Genomic DNA, 17,749 nt, shown 5'->3' with positions numbered 1-17,749 from the left:
GCGCTTCTACTGCCTGCCACACGGGGGCGCCCTCCGCGTGAAGGGAGCCTACAGGCAGAGGACCAATTACAGGAGGAGGAGGAGGAAGAAAGCTCTCATGGGCTTTGCATATGAGTTACTATTAAGTGTTGTCCATGCTGCAGGCTTCATGGCTGGATCATTATACATCATCCAATCCTGCTGCTCCCGTGAGAAGAAAATTACATCAAACAATTTATCCTACAGTGTGGCGCCCTGCTGGCTCCAGAGGATCTTATGGGATCTATGTCACCCCTGTCTCTTCCAATTCTATAGCTCTTTGCATGGTGAATTATCAAATAAAGCCTGAATATATTAAAACCCCAGGGGCCTCAACACATCAGGAGAGGAGGAGGAACTTAAAACAATAAAAATGTGCAGTCATGTGCACCTCAAACCCTATTTTCTTCTACATTAGTCTCTGAGTTTTGATGACACCTATCAGATAGTACTTAATCACTCCCTCAGTTCTTAGCTTTAACTTTCCCTTCCTCCCTTCCTTTATAAACCTTTCACACTCTCCATGACTCATCCTGGCCCATGGAGGTCAGAGGGGCACTCAGTCACCTTTGGTCAATCGAACCTGTACTTGGTGTAAATCCAGCAGCAGCTCAGATGTTGTTGCACAGATACTAAATCACCTACACGGCTTTGTTCATCCTGCAGAATGAAGCATGCGCTCATCCTATCTTTTTCTAATCTACCCCCTCCTGCTGTGGTGCGTCTCCCTCCCTGGTTTGGTCTTCACAAGCCGGTGTAAAGGATGGGATGGGTGCTAGGGTGGGGGGAGGGGGATCAGATGGAGAGGGTGCAAAAGAAGGAGAGGGAGAAAAAGAAGAAGAATGCACTTTATCTCCTCCCTGCAGAGCTTTGTGCGGCTGATCAGAGAGGATCGCAAGAAAACAAAAACAGGGAGAGAGTTAGAGAGGGCAGATAATAAGTGTGTGTTTGTGTGTGTGTGTGTGTGTGTGTGTGTGTGTGTGTGTGTGTGTGTGTGTGTGTGTGTGTGTGTGTGTGTGTGTGTGTGTGTGTGTGTGTGTGTGTGTGTGTGTGTGTGTGTGTGTGTGTGTGTAGGATAAGCGCACTTGTGCATCTACAGTATGTGTATGTGAAAAAGACAGAGGAGAGGAAGGGGAGAGATATTTATAGGAACTCCCATCATAAAGCCTAAACTGTATGAATAATAATTAGAGTTTATAGGATTTGTTTGCAGAGCTGTGAGCACTCTCTGCTGAACGTGTTGGAGTTAAAGTGATAGGAGTAAAAGAGAGGCACAGTGATGGATAGAGGACAAAGATGTTAATGGATACCTGATCACCTCTCAAATGGAAAGTTGTCATATTAAAATGAACACACACACACTCATGTACTCATATAAAATTAAAACACGTGCTGTACAAACGACAGACAGGTGCATGTGAATGAATGTGCATACATTTGATTTGAATATAAAACAGGCAGGAAATCTGATGGCTGCTGTTAGCTTTGTACGCGAGTCATTATACATTTCATGGCATGCAAATTGTGGGTAATTATGAAATCCTGTTAATGTTGTATTAAATAAATAATTCAAATTGAGATTAGTTAAAACTATCATCATGCTGATAATTAAAACTGAAAGAGACAGCAGGATGTGGAAACGTTGCATGCAGGCAGGTATTAAGAGGCTTTTCAGTCACTCCGATTTAATTTTCTGAAATGAAGCGACAGTTTCCATCTGTGGTGTTAGCCAGAATTATCCAGGATCTGCTTGTGTTCATACATGAAAAGAACAGATTTTTCAAAAAATATATATTACTTAAATAACCTTACCTTCAGCTGATGGACACTGGAATATTTTCTCCCTGAATTTGAGACATATTGACTGCAGGGTTGGGCTGCAGGTTAATGGTTACTCTTGGATGACTTCTACCTGCAGTGTCTTCTGCTGTCTCACATCTGTCCTGCTTGAATCAATAAAAGCCATTTTCTAACTCTTCCTTTCCCATTCACTCTCCCACACCATTCACAAGGAATCTAGAGGAACAATTCAAGAAAGTTGAAGTTTGAAATGAAAGAACAATTGTCCTCTCTTATGAGCCTGGTTAGTGGTCAGTGTTCAAGCATTAATTGCGATGCAATTTGGTCCAGAAATGAACGCGTTATTTTTCAAATCCTGTGCTATTTTGTCCCTTTTGTCACACCATAGTTAAACAGAAGCACCTTCCTCCTTCTTCCTGCTGCCACTGTGATATAAAATAGCAAGACTACTGCTCTGAACAGCAAAAATAAAAATAAATTCTCCCAAACAAGTAATATGCATTTTGCGCCAAACAGAATTTAAATATCACAAGTACTTTGAGTACTTTAAGTCTAAGCTAACACACAAGCTAAGCATACACCTGTCAGCCTCATCACCAAAGTAGAGCTCTATTTTGCAGTGTGCAAATCACCACAGGTCTGTAGATGGAACTAAATCAAGACTCTTGGGAAGATTTGCTTTACTTCGTTAATATAATAATAATAATGATAATTTTATTTATAGAGCTTAAAAACAAATAACAAACAAAGAGAAAACGCGACATAAGAAACATCAGCCCTAAACAGCATATGGATTCAGAGTTGTTTCAGACTTTACTGGTGTAGCGTTGCAGCATTTATTTGAATAATACATTTAAAATACATCAAAGATCAAAATGTACCTTGCATTGAATTTATTTGATCCTCTAATTAGGACTTTGGTAAGATTTGCTTTGTACTGTTATTGAATTAAAACATTTTTGATGTTTGCTAAGTTGTGGAAATTTAATCTAAAAATGTGATGAATCACAATCTACTATTGAGATGCAGTGATTAAAATAAATAGTTCTTTAACAGCCCTAGTTTGAACAGATATGTATGTTTTTATTGTCAAAAAACAAAGCTCATTTTTCTAGGAGGCATGCAGCCTCTTCCCTTTTCTCATACAGACATACATTAATCCATAATAGTATTTTTTTAATAATTTTTTTGAGAATGTATAGTTACCTACCGACAAGACACAGTTGTCTTTCCATTTGGGATGAATGAAAACTTTTGTATAGACTTTATTTGTGTTTTTCTCACATTCTGAGTTACATATTATACTCAATTGAGTGGTTGTGGAATAATGGGACACCCCCCCACCCTCCCCCTCCACCTCCCTAGTCCCCCCCCCCCCCCCCCCCCCCCATCAGGATGTAAAGTCAGGGTTCACGATATATTACTGAAATCAAAAACAACAGTACCAACCTACCACAACCATTGAAGAGAAAAGAGAAAATAAAGCATATAACAGTATTTTTTTCAGAACTTACACCCATATAACCCTTTTGAGAATAAAAAATGAGGCATCAATTAGAAAATATAAACTTGTTTCATTCAGTGGGTTTCATTCTCACTCACGCTGTCCTACCTTTAGTGTTTACATGTTATTATTATATGCGTTGGATTAAAATGGATACTGAAGGAAATCATATTAAACATACATTAACTATACAGCAAGGATACAGTCATCTCATCAAACATAGTGTGTGTGTGTGTGTCTACTGTAAAAGCAGCAGCTGTCCGATGAGCCTCTCGCTGATGTTTGCGTGCTGTGAAGTTTCCTCCAGCATGAAGTCATGGTTGAATTTGTTTGTGCCTCATTCTGATATCTGATCAGCCAGAAGCACGCGATCCAATGAGACGACCCACCTGGCAAATTATCTACACCTGACATGGTAGGGCTGCCATAGAGACTAGATAGACACGTAAACAGAAACAAGAGGTTCATGGTGTATGAAGGACAGTGTTTGAAGGAGTGATGGTAACAGACATATATTGAGTTCCCTGTTGAGCTTTCAAGGTCAGTGAAATGAGTCTGTTGAGCTGCTTTTGTTTATTCAAGCGTAACATTTTTATCATCTTCATCCTGAGCAGAGGTTTTATCAACTTAAATATCAAAAAGGATTTGTGCAGGTTGTAAGTCCCCAGAACAACGGATAATGAAGTGTTGGATTTTGGATTTGCTTCCTGTACATTAAAGCGTAGCGTGGACTTGATATAGAAGATATAGGCATCAGAACAGGTTTAATCTTTTTTATGATAAGACAGAAATCATATAGAACAAAAATTAATGAATCTTTGAATCATATTTGGGGTGAGGGAATAGCTCTTAGATCTAAAGACAGTATAGTCAGAGGATTGTCGGCACAGAGAGACGGGTGAATGTTTTTTATCTTCAGGTTACAATGTTACAATGTTACAATGTCATTTAGCAGACGCTTTTATCCAAAGCGACGCACATACGAGAACAAGAACAACACAAGCAAAGATCTAGACAAGAGGAAACAAGATCAGTAAGAGTAACAAAGTGCTTCAAGTCAATTTGGGTGCAGGTACTGCCAAGCAGTGTAAAGGGAATGCACAAAGTAAATAAGTAAGGAATTTTTTTTTTTTTTTTTTTTTTCCCGAAATAAGGAACATCTACAATGAAGCAACCAAACAATTTAAGACCTTCCATTATCATCATCAACAATTAACATCACCACAATAATGACCAAAGTACCAAGTGCTGGGTCACTCAACACCTGAACACAGATTCCCAGAGTAGAGCAGGACAGTGCGAGTCAATCGTAGCTGGAAGACATGATCTGCCACTGGGGACAACAGTGGAGAACAGTCCAGCTAAGTGCATAGTGCTTCCTAAAGAGCTGGGTCTTTAGCTGTCTTTTGAAAGTAGAGAGGGACTCTGCAGATCGAATGGAGTTGGACAATTCATTCCACCATTTAGGGGCAACAGAAGAGAAGAGTCGAGCTAGTGATTTTGAGGCCTTGTGTGCTGGAAGCACTAGGCGCTTTTCAGAGGCTGAGCGTAGCGGGCGAGAAGGGCAGTAGACCTGGATGAGGGGTTCCAGGTAAACTGGAGCAGTTTTGGTTACTGCTTTATAAGTCATGATTAGAGTTTTGTATCTGATGCGAGCTGCAACTGGAAGCCAGTGTAGTGAGATGAGCAGGGGAGTGACATGAGCTGTCTTAGGCTGGTTGAAGACCAGACGTGCTGCTGCGTTCTGGATCATTTGCAGAGGTTTGACTGTGCATGCAGGGAGGCCTGCCAGTATAGAGTTGCAGTAGTCAATGCGTGACATTACAAGAGCTTGAACCAGGAGCTGTGTTGCGTGTTCTGTCAGGTAGGGTCTAATCCTCTTGATGTTATAGAGGGAAAAACTGCAGGACTGAGCAATCGAGGCAACATAAACCTTGAAGGCAACATGAACCTTGAAGGTTAGCTGGTCATCGATCATGACACCCAGATTTCGGGCAGATTTCAGGTCCGATAACAAACGGAAAGGGTGACAACAAAAATAAATCCAAACCATCGTTCATCTTTTAAAGGCACTTTCATGTTGTGTTGACTCTGGTGACTCCTTTGGATGAAACCTGTAGTGTTTTTCTGGAATGTAGACTGCATTTCCCATGAGCACCATCACCCACTGTTGTGAAGTTGTGGTTCTTGCTAATGCATGCATTTGAAAGGAATACAGACATTTTGAATACTGCTTTTCTTTGATCAACACAACTTTTCTTGCAGGATGCAGAGTTATGATGTTATGTATGTAGCTTTGTAGAATTATTTACTGTTTAACATTACCCATCACATCCCTGGTGTCATGTGACCGCCGGTGTCCCAGTAAATGTCTGAACAACATAAATCTGCACACGGTTGAACTCTTTTGTCCTCAAAGAGCAGTGAAGCGTTCACACTCGGGCATGAACAATAAATCCTGTTCATAGTCATTTTGCTCCTTTTCCGAGAAATGCTCTGGTCGAAGAGTTTCTCTTAAAAGAATAGAAAAATGTATTTAATTTTTCTAATCATACTTAAGTATCAGTACAAAAATTATCTAAAGGAAAAAAAAATAATTCTGCTTGCTGAATTACTTCTCACTGCCAAACTTTTCCATCAGAGCTGTAAACATAAACCCTTCCAGGAGATTGTCGGATATCAAATCGGAAATCTGAGGTCACTAATGTTCAGCATAAAGAATTGTCTTATCTTGTCACTTGTAGTCTTATTTTACTTTGTAGGTCATGTAGAGGCATCACTTAAGAGGGACACAATATTGAACTCCACACAGTGCCTTTGACTAAAATAGTTTATCTTCATGAACAATTACTACATCAATTAATCATGTATCTAGTTATTTCTTTTTTTAAATTATAATTTTGGGGCTTTTTCGCCTTCATTTGATAGGACAGCTGAAGATAGACAGGAAGTAAAGAGGGGGGGGAACACGCAGCACATGGTCACAGATGGGAGTCGAACCGCCGACCTCTGCGACGAGGACTGTAGCCTATATGGGACGCGCTTGGACCACTAGGCCACTCAGAAAGTTTGCTATAGGTAAGGTGGCTACCTTTATTGATTTTAAAGCCCCGCCCATCCAGGAAGCAGAGAGGCAGGTAAAGGTGAATCAGTCAGGGAGGACATTATTCAAAAACATGGGAAACCTGTGTTAGACCTGTGTTCTTTATTCTAGAGATAGTTAACTGAAGAGATTACATAATGTTTGTTTTTCCTTTAACCACTCCTGTGTGGTTAGATTTATATGATTATGTGATTCCTCTTTACCATACCTATCCTTTGTAAATAAGAAGAAATGTTATAGAGAATTTAAGAATATGAAAAAAATGCAACAACAACAAAAAACCCTTGAGTGAATGAGAAGAAGACTAACGGGCTACTTTTCATATCAATTTTTATTACCTTTGGGTATTATGATATTGCAATTGGGACTGGAAAGTCCTTCCTAGTGTCAAGAAAAATCAAAGCAGGGCTGAGATTATCCGATATAAAGCTGGGTAAGGAAGTAGAAATTGGGAAAAACCAGCAGAAAAGTCAAAGTAACAACCTCGAAATGCCTTGATGAGCTGACAGGGATGAGTTGGAGGCTTCAGGGAGATTTAGAGCAGCTGGGTCAGAGGTGAAGAAGCTGTTAAGAGAAGCAGAGGGATCCATCAAGCACACTGTGGTCGTTTATTTCCACTCCCATTGACTAGTATTGACTCAGACAGAGTGTGAGGAGCAAACTGAGTTTTATGACTGTGAGGTGTGGACCATCGATGTTGGTTTAGTTCTGCACTTTCATGCAAAACAGAAAACTGCAGACATCCAGCTACAGGGTAAGTGCATGTGGCAGCTAACACATGCCTACGCTAGGTATTCACAATCAGGAAACATGAAACAGGAGGCGGTGCAATCAGGCCTTTTGTGGATAAGAGTGCAGTGACCCATGCGGCTGTTCGTCTCATCCTCCTGTCACCATTAACTCTCTAAACCTTTTCCTTTCCAGCTTCTCATCACGCAGACAATCAGATATCAGCTGAGTGGCTGAAATCATAAATTACACCAAAGTCCTGTTCAGCGATGTGACACAACTGAGAGGACACAAATCCACAACTGCATAATCACACGCTCAGGAGAACAACAAACACCAAATGTGCATATTGTTGGTAAGAATGAATATCACAGTGTAGGATTATTTGTGTGGAAGGGTGCATGTATATTAAATTAGGCAGTTTGACCGCCGGAGACAGTTGCTCCTGGTTTAACACGGTTGAGCAGAAGTCAGAGGGGGAGTGCAGGATTTGTGTAAATTAGAGTGGCAGTGTGCCTCATCGCAGTAATCAGTCATTTTTATCAGAGGCACAATGTGGACTGTAGTGTGAACATCCCAGATAGAAGCTATTGGAGTTGCAGAAGGCTGAAAACAGATAAAGCGGAATCCAATTTTTTGCCTGTTTTGCAGATTATGTTGTGATTATTTCTCTGCAGAACACTGAAACAGATAAACAGCACACTATGAAAAAAAAAACTTGCATCATCATTCACTGCGTGCCGTTTGTACAGGCAAATAATATGTAGAAGATCAGATACAGTAATAGTAACTGAGCATACAACACACTGCAGCTTCCTGATGAGATAACTGAGCTGAACTCATACACAATGTGACCAAAACATCACCATATAGCTTTTCAGAGATGAGGCGTTGAAGCTGGACAGACAGTTTCACATGATAAAATTGTATTTTTGAGTTTGCTGAATGGTTGGCAGGAGAATAGCATCTCCCTGTATGCCACTCCATTGGGAACAATTAAGATGCGCTGCACATTTTTCAACCACAAAAACAACCCCACCAAGAGTAATAATGTCACCTGAGACAAGAAGTGATTATTTGTCCTCATGATGCAACAGTGAGCCCTGCAGCAACGCTGTGAGGCAGACACTTCACAGATCCACCAAACCAAAGTATTTGAAGCAAAAGTCTGTTATTCAAGAGGTTACTTCAGACAGAAAAGATGCTCAAAGAGTACAATGAAATGACTGATACCTTTGTCTGTTAGCGGCAACCAGCTGTCTTATAGCCAAGCATAGAGGCTGAAAGCAAGGTGAAACAGCTAGCCTGTATCTGTCCACAGCTCACACAATGTGCCTCTTAAACTCATAATATTTAAAATTTGATCTTTAAAAAAACAGCATAAACAACATGTTGTGGTTTTGTTATTGTTGGTTATATACAGAGTCGGGGGTTGTCTAGTTGCTTAACCCTCCTGTTATGTTGCAGGTCAAATTGACCCATTTTAAAGTAAAAAAAAAAAAAGAAAATGCGTTAAAAGTATTATTTCGCATTTCTAATGTCACAGTGGATGAAAGGCTAGTGGTGGTATTCAGAGGTTCCTTCTACTTAGGTAATATATGCGTTCCAAACAAGCTAAATACAGCATAAAAATCTGGGCAGCATGTGACAGAAGAGGTGTCTCGTGTTAATTTATCAACATCACTACATAAAAAAATTAAATTCACAATGTAAAATAAAATAAACAAAAATCTATGTCATGTGAAACTATTGTATTTATATTTAGGGCTTTTCAATGTACATTAAAAAAAGTTTTAACATGAATTTCATAAAAAGCGAGTGAGTTATCCTCAATGAAACATGATCTGTGAGAATTAAAGAACACCATTGCACTAAATATTGATTTAAATGGTTAGTAATTGAGTTAATAGTGAGATTAAAAAATGTTTATTATGGACTTTTTGGGGTTTGGACACTTCTGGATCATTAAATATGCCCCAGGTCAAGCTACCGAGGAACATTATTGCTGTCCCTAATAAACAAACATAACAGGAGGGTTAATCGAAATAACAACACTCCAGTATGTAGCTTCATCCCAGCCAAGAAGTAGGCTAAACCACTGCCCTCAAAACACTTGTTCTTTTTAGACAGATTGCACACAAAAGAAATGAAATGTTATGAAATTCAAAACAAATATTTGGTTATATTTTTCTAGAGACAGGCTAGCTGTTTATAGTCTTAACACTAAGCTATGCTAACATGATGCCTGTAGCTAGGTATTCAATGCACACACATTTGAATGGCATCACTGATTTCATCTAACATAAAGCAAGACAGTGAGCTAACATGCAAAATGGTGATATTATTATTCCTTTTAACCAACTTATAGTGAACAAAACTCAAATAGGCTTTTTGCTGAGGTCGTTGTGTTTCTTGCGGCTACACACAGCTGCATTAGCTTATACAGCTGAGATCGTTTTTAATTTACCAAAGTGATGTTGTAAATGTGGTGGGTCCATTTTCAGCACCTCCTTCTACCGAAACCTTGTTATATTAGGTTGAACAATTGTCTTAATGCGATGATGTATATTAAAAGGTCAGTAGGATACCTTGGAGCAGAGATGTACAGCCTGTCTCTGTTAAAGACATGCATCAGTTCACTGCCTCTTGGCTGGGTGCTACCAACCACAGCTTCAATGTTGGACTGGTTTCTTCTCCAATGGAGTCAAGGTCTTAGATACATTAAACTGAGTTAAATACTCATTCTCCAGGCAGTAGAATGTATACAATATATACAGTGCACACTTTTTATGGTGATCTAAATCATTCTTGTGAGTCTTCTGACTCTTCTTTATCACCAGTGAAGATTTCCATCATAGGCTCACATCCCACTTCGAGCTGCATCCACCGCTCTTCATCATCTGTGTTTTCCGGGAGGAGAAACATGAATCTGTGCTCAGACAAACATGGATCACACACATGCAGGGAAAAGACGTCTAAGCTCTGGAGCTCAGGGCTGTGATGAATCATTGTGTGTTGACAGCGCTCTATAAACAAATGCACTGAAGCGCAACAAGCACCCCCACACCCCCACACACACATATAAAAGTGCAGCGTACATACCTGAGCAAACATATCCTCACAGGGCTGCTGTGCTGAATGTGTGTGTGTGTGTGTGTGTGTGTGTGTGTGTGTGTGTGTGTGTGTGTGTGTGTGTGTGTGTGTGTGTGTGTATTCATATCGAATGCCAACAACAAGTGTCCCAGAGGCCTGATTTGTGCGCACTGTCCCTCGTCGTCCAGGCAATCTCTTTTATTGAGCCAATTCAATTCAGCGGGTTGAACAGCACTCTATTGATGTGTCTTCAAGCAGAGTACAGAGGCATAGAGAGACCAATGAACTGTATTTACACTGTTGAATGGGTTTACTTTTAAGCTTCTTTCTTATTGTAAATGCCAGGAAACTACATAATGTTTTTTTAATTATCAGGATTGTTTAATTGCTTCATGCTGTTGTACATTAGATTAAACTGAGTTTCATGTGAAGTTACAAAAAAGACCCACTGTAAATGTCCAAGTAAGAAAACTTTAATGTAAAAATGTAAAATATTAAGAAATAGATTGAAAAAACGGTACAAAGTCTGACAACAACTGTAAAAAAAATAGCAGATTAAAGTGAAATAACTGAAGTTATTCAAATATGTTAAAGATGTTGGACCTGATGGAGCATGATAGGCTGAACACTATCAGTAAAGATATAACCAGTGGTGGACAAAGTACACAGCTTCATTACTTAAGTCAAAGTATAGATCCTTAAGGTCAAATATTACTCCAACACAAGTGAAAGTTGTTCAGTCAAATTATTACTTGAGTTAAAGTACTGAAGTACTTGATTTTAAAAATACTGAAGTATTCAAAGTACTTCTTAAAAAATCTGTAAACATTGTATTTTCAAAATACATGAGTGCAGTCAAGAATACATAGAAGTACATTTGGTTACATTATGATTATGTTGCTGAGCTAACAGTTAAAGTGTATCTAAGGCCTTTTTCAGTTGAATCTGTATTGCAGCATATTCAGATTTAATCCAGACAGAGATAAATAAGATCCAAGTCATGTTCTGATTCATGTGTCCAGATAATGATTTTTGCTGCTGTATCCCAGTCAGGATGATCTTGCTGCTAATATTTCATTCAACGTATCTATTGACTCACTCGCAATGCCACAAACAATTATATCAAATCCAGAGTGATGTCAGTGCACCAGAGCAGAATCCATGTTGCCAATAATAGAGCATGCAACATCCATCCGTCCATACTCAGTCACTGAGTTTCTCTGTGTTCTGAATATTGACTTAAGGGGACAGTTGTGTAGGGGGTGACATTATACATTTCCGTTTTTGATGATTCTACAATGTACAGCCACAAAATAATTGTACTGAAGTTTAGGCTGCTATGTATTCAAAAAGCAGCAGCAAGAGTTCTGACAAATACCAGAAGGAGAGCACACATTGCACCTGTTTTAAAATCTCTACACTTACTGCCTGGTAGTTTTCTTATTGATTTTAAATGTCTCTTATTAGTTTATAAGGCACTGCATGGCTGTGCACCTGAGTACATCACTCAGATGCTTTTAGTTTATGAACCAGGACTGTCCCTCAGATCCTCAGACTCTTCTCTTTTAGATGCTCCACAGAGTAGAACGAAAACATTTGGTGATGTCACTTCCACTCTAACTCTTAAACTTTTATGTAATTCATAATTTGTATCACTACTTTTAGTGCTTTTATAATAATATAAGTACTAGCACAATGTTTCCTATACGGTTTATGTTTTGTAAAAGGATAGGCAGGATAAGCCTTTGCTCCAGCCTAAACCTTTTTTGATCAGTATGTAATTGGCTAAAATATATGTGGATGCATGTTTATATGTATGCATGAATGTACTTGTGTATGTATGCATGAATGTACTTGTGTATGTATGCATGAATGTACTTGTGTATGTATGCATGTACATATCGATATGTGTGTGTATGTATCTGTCTAAATATTGGTTGATGAATCCCTCAGGGATTTTTTTCTTTTTGCTTTTATTTGTGATTTTTACATGGCTCATATGTTGTGGGGGAAGTGTTAGTTGTTGATAGCAGTAGCAATAGCAATTTTATTTATAAAGCACATTTCATTACACGTAAGTTCAATGTGCTTTACATTGGGAATTAAAAACATTAAAAAAAAAAATCCAAATAGAATCAATAAAAACAGAAAAACAATAGATACACCCAACATACATCAGACACAGCAATCAAACAAACAGCAGTTGTTGCTGCACATGCATCCAGTCACAACAGTCATTATATCATACTCTTGAGAAAATAAATATGTTTTCAGTCTTTTTTTAAAAGTGGAGACAGTTGTGATGGACCTGAGGTCAGCAGGCAGGTTGTTCCAAAAAGATGGACCACAGTAACTAAAGGCCCCTTCACCGGACCTAGATTTCACCCTGGGTACATTTAAAAGACTTCCACCTGCCGACCTAAGGATCCTGGTCGGTGATGTAGACCAAAATAAACCTAAGCTAATCTAAATCTATTTATCTTTAACTCCTTATAACTCTTTAACTCCCCATGTTTTATCATTATATTTGATGCTTTAAATTATCTTAAGTTATAAGTCTCTACTTATAAATCACATTTTGCTTTCTAATATGTGCCACGTTTTTGTCTTTTATTTTTACTTTTTCTTACAGTTACTGTGAAGCACTTTGAAATACATTTGGTTTGTATGAAAGGTGCTATCTAAATAACACATGATTGATTAATAGGTTTGTATTGTTTCATGTAGACTGGTTTGTGATGTGTGTTGAGACAATTCCAATATGAGGACCTTTCCCAGTAACCAAGTGGACGGTCCGTCTACAAGATCAGATTTTACAGACAATTTCTATCCAATGCAGTCCGAGCAAAGCCAAAAACACCCTGCAAACCAGCTTAGTATTAGAGGTGGATAAATTAACCTTGGTTAGCATAGTTAACAACCTCAACAAGGTGTTAATTAATAATGAGCCTTTGATAGTGTTCGTTCAAACTACAAGATAAATAGCACTCAATGAAATCAGTTGCTCACATGTGATGATACAAATTAGTGGAATTAAAAAATAGAGCATATGGGACATAATCCAGCTGCCCCTCTGTTGTAAAACATGTGTGACCCAGCAGACACGCTGCAGCTTCACACGCTGTTTTGGCAGCTTCACATGTGAAGGCTTGGCTGCAGCATGTTTTTATTTTAGACAGGAACTGATGAATGAAATGAGCTCAGAGAGCAAGCTGTTGGCTCTGAATAGAATCTGAACAGTTTTCAGCCAGATCAATATTTCAGACTTTTATTCTTATTTTTCCAACATTTCCAACCCAACTGAGAAATATAGAAACTTATACACAATGTCAGCAGAAAGTTTATGTAGAAGATGACACAAGATTTCCTTTAAAATTCATGCCGTCGACCATAATCTAATTTCTACCGGCTTTAATCTACTCAAACAAATAACAGAATGTTTGTTTTGTCCAATACAAGACTTCTCAAATCCCCCATACACTCCATCAGTATGACAAACTTGTTTCTTACACACAAACACTGCTTCCCAAGAGTGTATTGTTTTGCTTTCATAATGCAGCATTTACAATTCTTATTATGCAGCAGGTTGTGTTTGACCCACAGCACTGAGGCAGTAACACTCAGGTCAGCTCTTCATAACATCAGGGGTCGAAAACAGCAACTCACTTTCAGAGTCTTTGCTTCAAGCTGCATCAGCCAAATCATTTCTGTTTTCAAACAGTCCTTGAAAGTATTCTTAAGCAGAGGATTATAGCAGGGTATGAAAATCCTTCAGTTCTGCTGAAATCTCACGTAGCTCTGCAGTGAACATCAATGGAGTTAAAATAATCCCTCCACCCATTCACTTATAGAAAAACAATCTGCTCTGAATTCAAGCTTTTACATTTAGATAGAGGATCTGGAGTTCATCAGTTAAAATGGATCACACAGCGAGCTTTAATTCAAACTGAAGCTATGATTGATAAATGAATGGACTTTAGGAGCTGATGTAGGTTATGTAACATGTCTCTATTGTCACCAGTGAATGAAGACAATGTTATTGTGTAGCAGAGGAAAGAGTGAAATGAACGTGTTGTTATGAGAAACATGATGTTTTTGTTTCAGGATGGTGATTAAATGATTTCATCTTACATCTATCAAATCCATCCCATCATACTGCTACATTTCCATAATCCATTATCTATAACATTTCATTTCTCACATTTACAGGAACTTGCAAGCTGGAGATATTTTCTTCTGATGATCAAAATAAAATATCCATAGACAGACTGGAGAATTATCTGAAGGTTTACTCATGGCCAGGTCACATACATGGACAGAGCATCGGTGACACATTCTGTAAGCGTGCTGTTCTCTTATACTAAGCGAAGATCACCCACAGGTTCCTTTCATGGAGAAGATGCGTTTTACATAACCTTCTTAGGAAAGACAACTTGGCAAGAGGAGATGACTAGTATAGAATAAAAGTGTGGTCATCTATAGGTTTTGCTTAGTCAACTCCAATTTATGTTGCTGCTCAAGAGTGTACTCCATACGTGGTTTTAAACTGAAGAACATAGACAGGAGCTGAGGGAAAGACTTAAACTTGTTACTATTAGAACTGCAACATTACATTGGAAAATTATTTAAATATGTATACATTTTATAGTTGATTTGAATCTTTGAATATTTCCACAAGCAACCCTGGGAAACCTGATCAATAGAAATGGTTTTGAGGATTGATCATAGACTGTATAATAAATGGACGTGGTATCTGTGACATCACACATCTGCTTCTGTAAAGCGTTGTTTTGAAGCCAATCGTCGGCAGGTGCCATATTGTAAATGCTGAAGACAACCTAACTCCTGTCGAGCTAGTGTGAGGTAAGGAGGCGGGCTTTGAGCCTCCTCGCCACCAGCTACAGTGTTCCCGCCTGTCAGTCAAGTCAGCTGTGCCTCTAATTATGGAAAACTTGTAATTGTAATATCTTAGAAACTGCTGCCTTGTGAAAAAATGCTTCCCTTGTACGGTGTGTGCCAATCGAGAAATTAGCTTTTCAGACCAGAATACTTTTTTGTACGAGTAAACGTGTTTATTTCTGCTGTAAAGATCAGCTTTGTATGTGGTTTCTGGTACTGCCGTAGCCAAGTGGACACTCAAGGAACCTGCAGCACTTCTGCATTGTCTTCAATTCTCGCAGCCAGAGGCTGCTGCTTGGAGTTGATCCAGGCTGAAAGACTTGGAAGAATAATGGTAATGTTACGGGTGTGAGGGTGAACCCAAAAGCAGTGCACTGGAGCCCAAAGGAAACAGCAGGTAACAGTCTTGACCAACCAGTTGGCACAAAGGCTTTTGAGATGCTGGATCTCCTCAGCAGGAATGCAATGCAGCTTCTCAGGCGGCAAGGTGGCGAAGGCACGCTGAGCCGCTGTGTGGAGGAACAGGCTGGAAACAGACAAGGAGCAGGCAAATCTCTTGGTCGGGGACAGAAGGCTGAGGTAGTTACCAGGGCAGGAACGAGGAAGGAAGGTCAGAGACAGGCAGGGTCGAAACCAGGAGATCAATCTGAGGAAGAGTGCTGGAGAGTCTTGCATCACAGAGAACAATCTGGCACTGAGTGAGCTGAGACCGCGGCTTAAATACTGGCAGCAGGTAATGAGGAACAGGTGATTTGTGTTGGCCTAATGAGGAGAGTGTGGTTCAGGTAAAAGAAGGGAAACTGAAGGGGAAGGGAAATGTACTAGGGCTGAGAGGCTGAGCAGGTGTGGCAGGTGATAATTGTGACAGGTAATGGTACAAATCAGAACCTCATCCAGAAACATAAGTAAGTAAAAAATATTATTCATTACTATTATTATTTCAGAAAATGTTCAGTAGATACTATTGAGTCACCTCACATCTGGTGTTCATTCATCTTATAAGTTTTGTTAGCAGGTCACTGCCCCCCTAATAATCCTGAAGGTTCTGAGTGTGGAGGACTTTTGATGAACCTTTATGCTGCAATATCAAACATTCTTATACAGTCACGCATGAGGACAGCTGACTTACCTGTATACTGTGTGCTATCACTCACACATTGAGAAGATGTTGTGTGTCCCTCTTCCTGACCTGCCTTCTCTTTCCTCTTTAAACACAACCATCAGGAAAAAAAAGCAGGAGCGCCAGACATGAGAGTCAAACTGATTAGCATTTTAAGAAGACACCACCAAACACTACTGTGCTTTGATAATAAATCTCACACTATCGAACATGATTTACATACTCGATCCATAAAACCAGCCATTAGAACAAGAACTAAACTGCAATATTTCCAAGAATCGACAAGCATTGACACTCCAATTCTGGCCGGGTGTCAGAGGTTAATTGGTTGTCGTTGTTTATAGGTGGAAAACAGCTGTCACGGTGAAAGATTTGTGATCCGGAATCACTCTTTTCTCCTGTGATGAGATTTTAATTTCTCCCCACAGTCACCTAAACCATCCACACCCTCATGTACAACCATGACTTTAACTCAAATGAAAGTTACATTAATTAATGCGTCCCTGCTACACATTTTACAACTTCGTTTTCTCATTCTGTGAGGTCTAGAGGATTTAAATACCACCATAAAGCACAGTATATTTCTGTCACCTCAAAAATTATCTGCAGTGCCAACAGTCTATAAGTAGAAATATTTTTATCTTATTTGATATAATTTTGAGTCAACATTCGGACAGGATCACATCTTTACAGTTCTATTTTTCTTATCTTCAGTTCTCTGAGTCTTTTCTATTTCCAGTTTTCCTCTAATACTGCAGGAAAAAGCTGAGCTTCTTTGCTATCAGTGACTGTTCCGCAGAGCTCTGAAGGCTTTGCTTCGGGCAGTAAATTTTAAAAGCCCTCAGCTATGACAGTAACTTCACCAGCCGCTCTCTGGGGTTATTATGTTTTTATCTGTTCATATCCCATGTTTAAACTGTAAAAGTATTCTTTGTGTTTCCAGTACCAGGTGTGACTGAAGGCTCATATATCTTTTTCTAGTTTGGAGATTGAGCCGCCTTCTCTCTGTTTTGCAGATGATCCATCTTTCGTCTATAAGAGACGCAAAGACATTTTTTTGTCAGACAGCAGCTGCAGGAGGAGAGGGAGAGACTTGTTTGCATCGCTGCAGTGTCGCTGTGACAGAGAGCAGATGTTCGCTGTGATTGCTTAGTGGTGTGTTTATTTCTACTCCGTTCTTCATCTTGCTGAAGCTGAAACATTACTGTCATCCCTCATATTTATCCTACATGAGGACTTACTCTCTGCTTCCCCCCAAAAAAATCACCCAACACTTCAGAGCTCCTCATGTATTAATTTTCCATATTTCTTTGTTGTGTTCTCATTTGTTATTTTATCTTATTTATGCCAGAAAATGAAGTCCACTGTGTATAAACTGCTTTATTCTTTGTGCTTCTGTGTCTTCTACACTGAATCAGGATAAGATTGTTCACTAGCTTATTTAACTGTATTAATCTTTCATCATTAGGTTTACAGCCATGCT

This window comes from Notolabrus celidotus, chromosome 3 (assembly GCF_009762535.1).
Source record: "Notolabrus celidotus isolate fNotCel1 chromosome 3, fNotCel1.pri, whole genome shotgun sequence".
NCBI lineage: Eukaryota > Metazoa > Chordata > Actinopteri > Labriformes > Labridae > Notolabrus > Notolabrus celidotus.
This window is presented reverse-complemented; position numbering follows the sequence as displayed.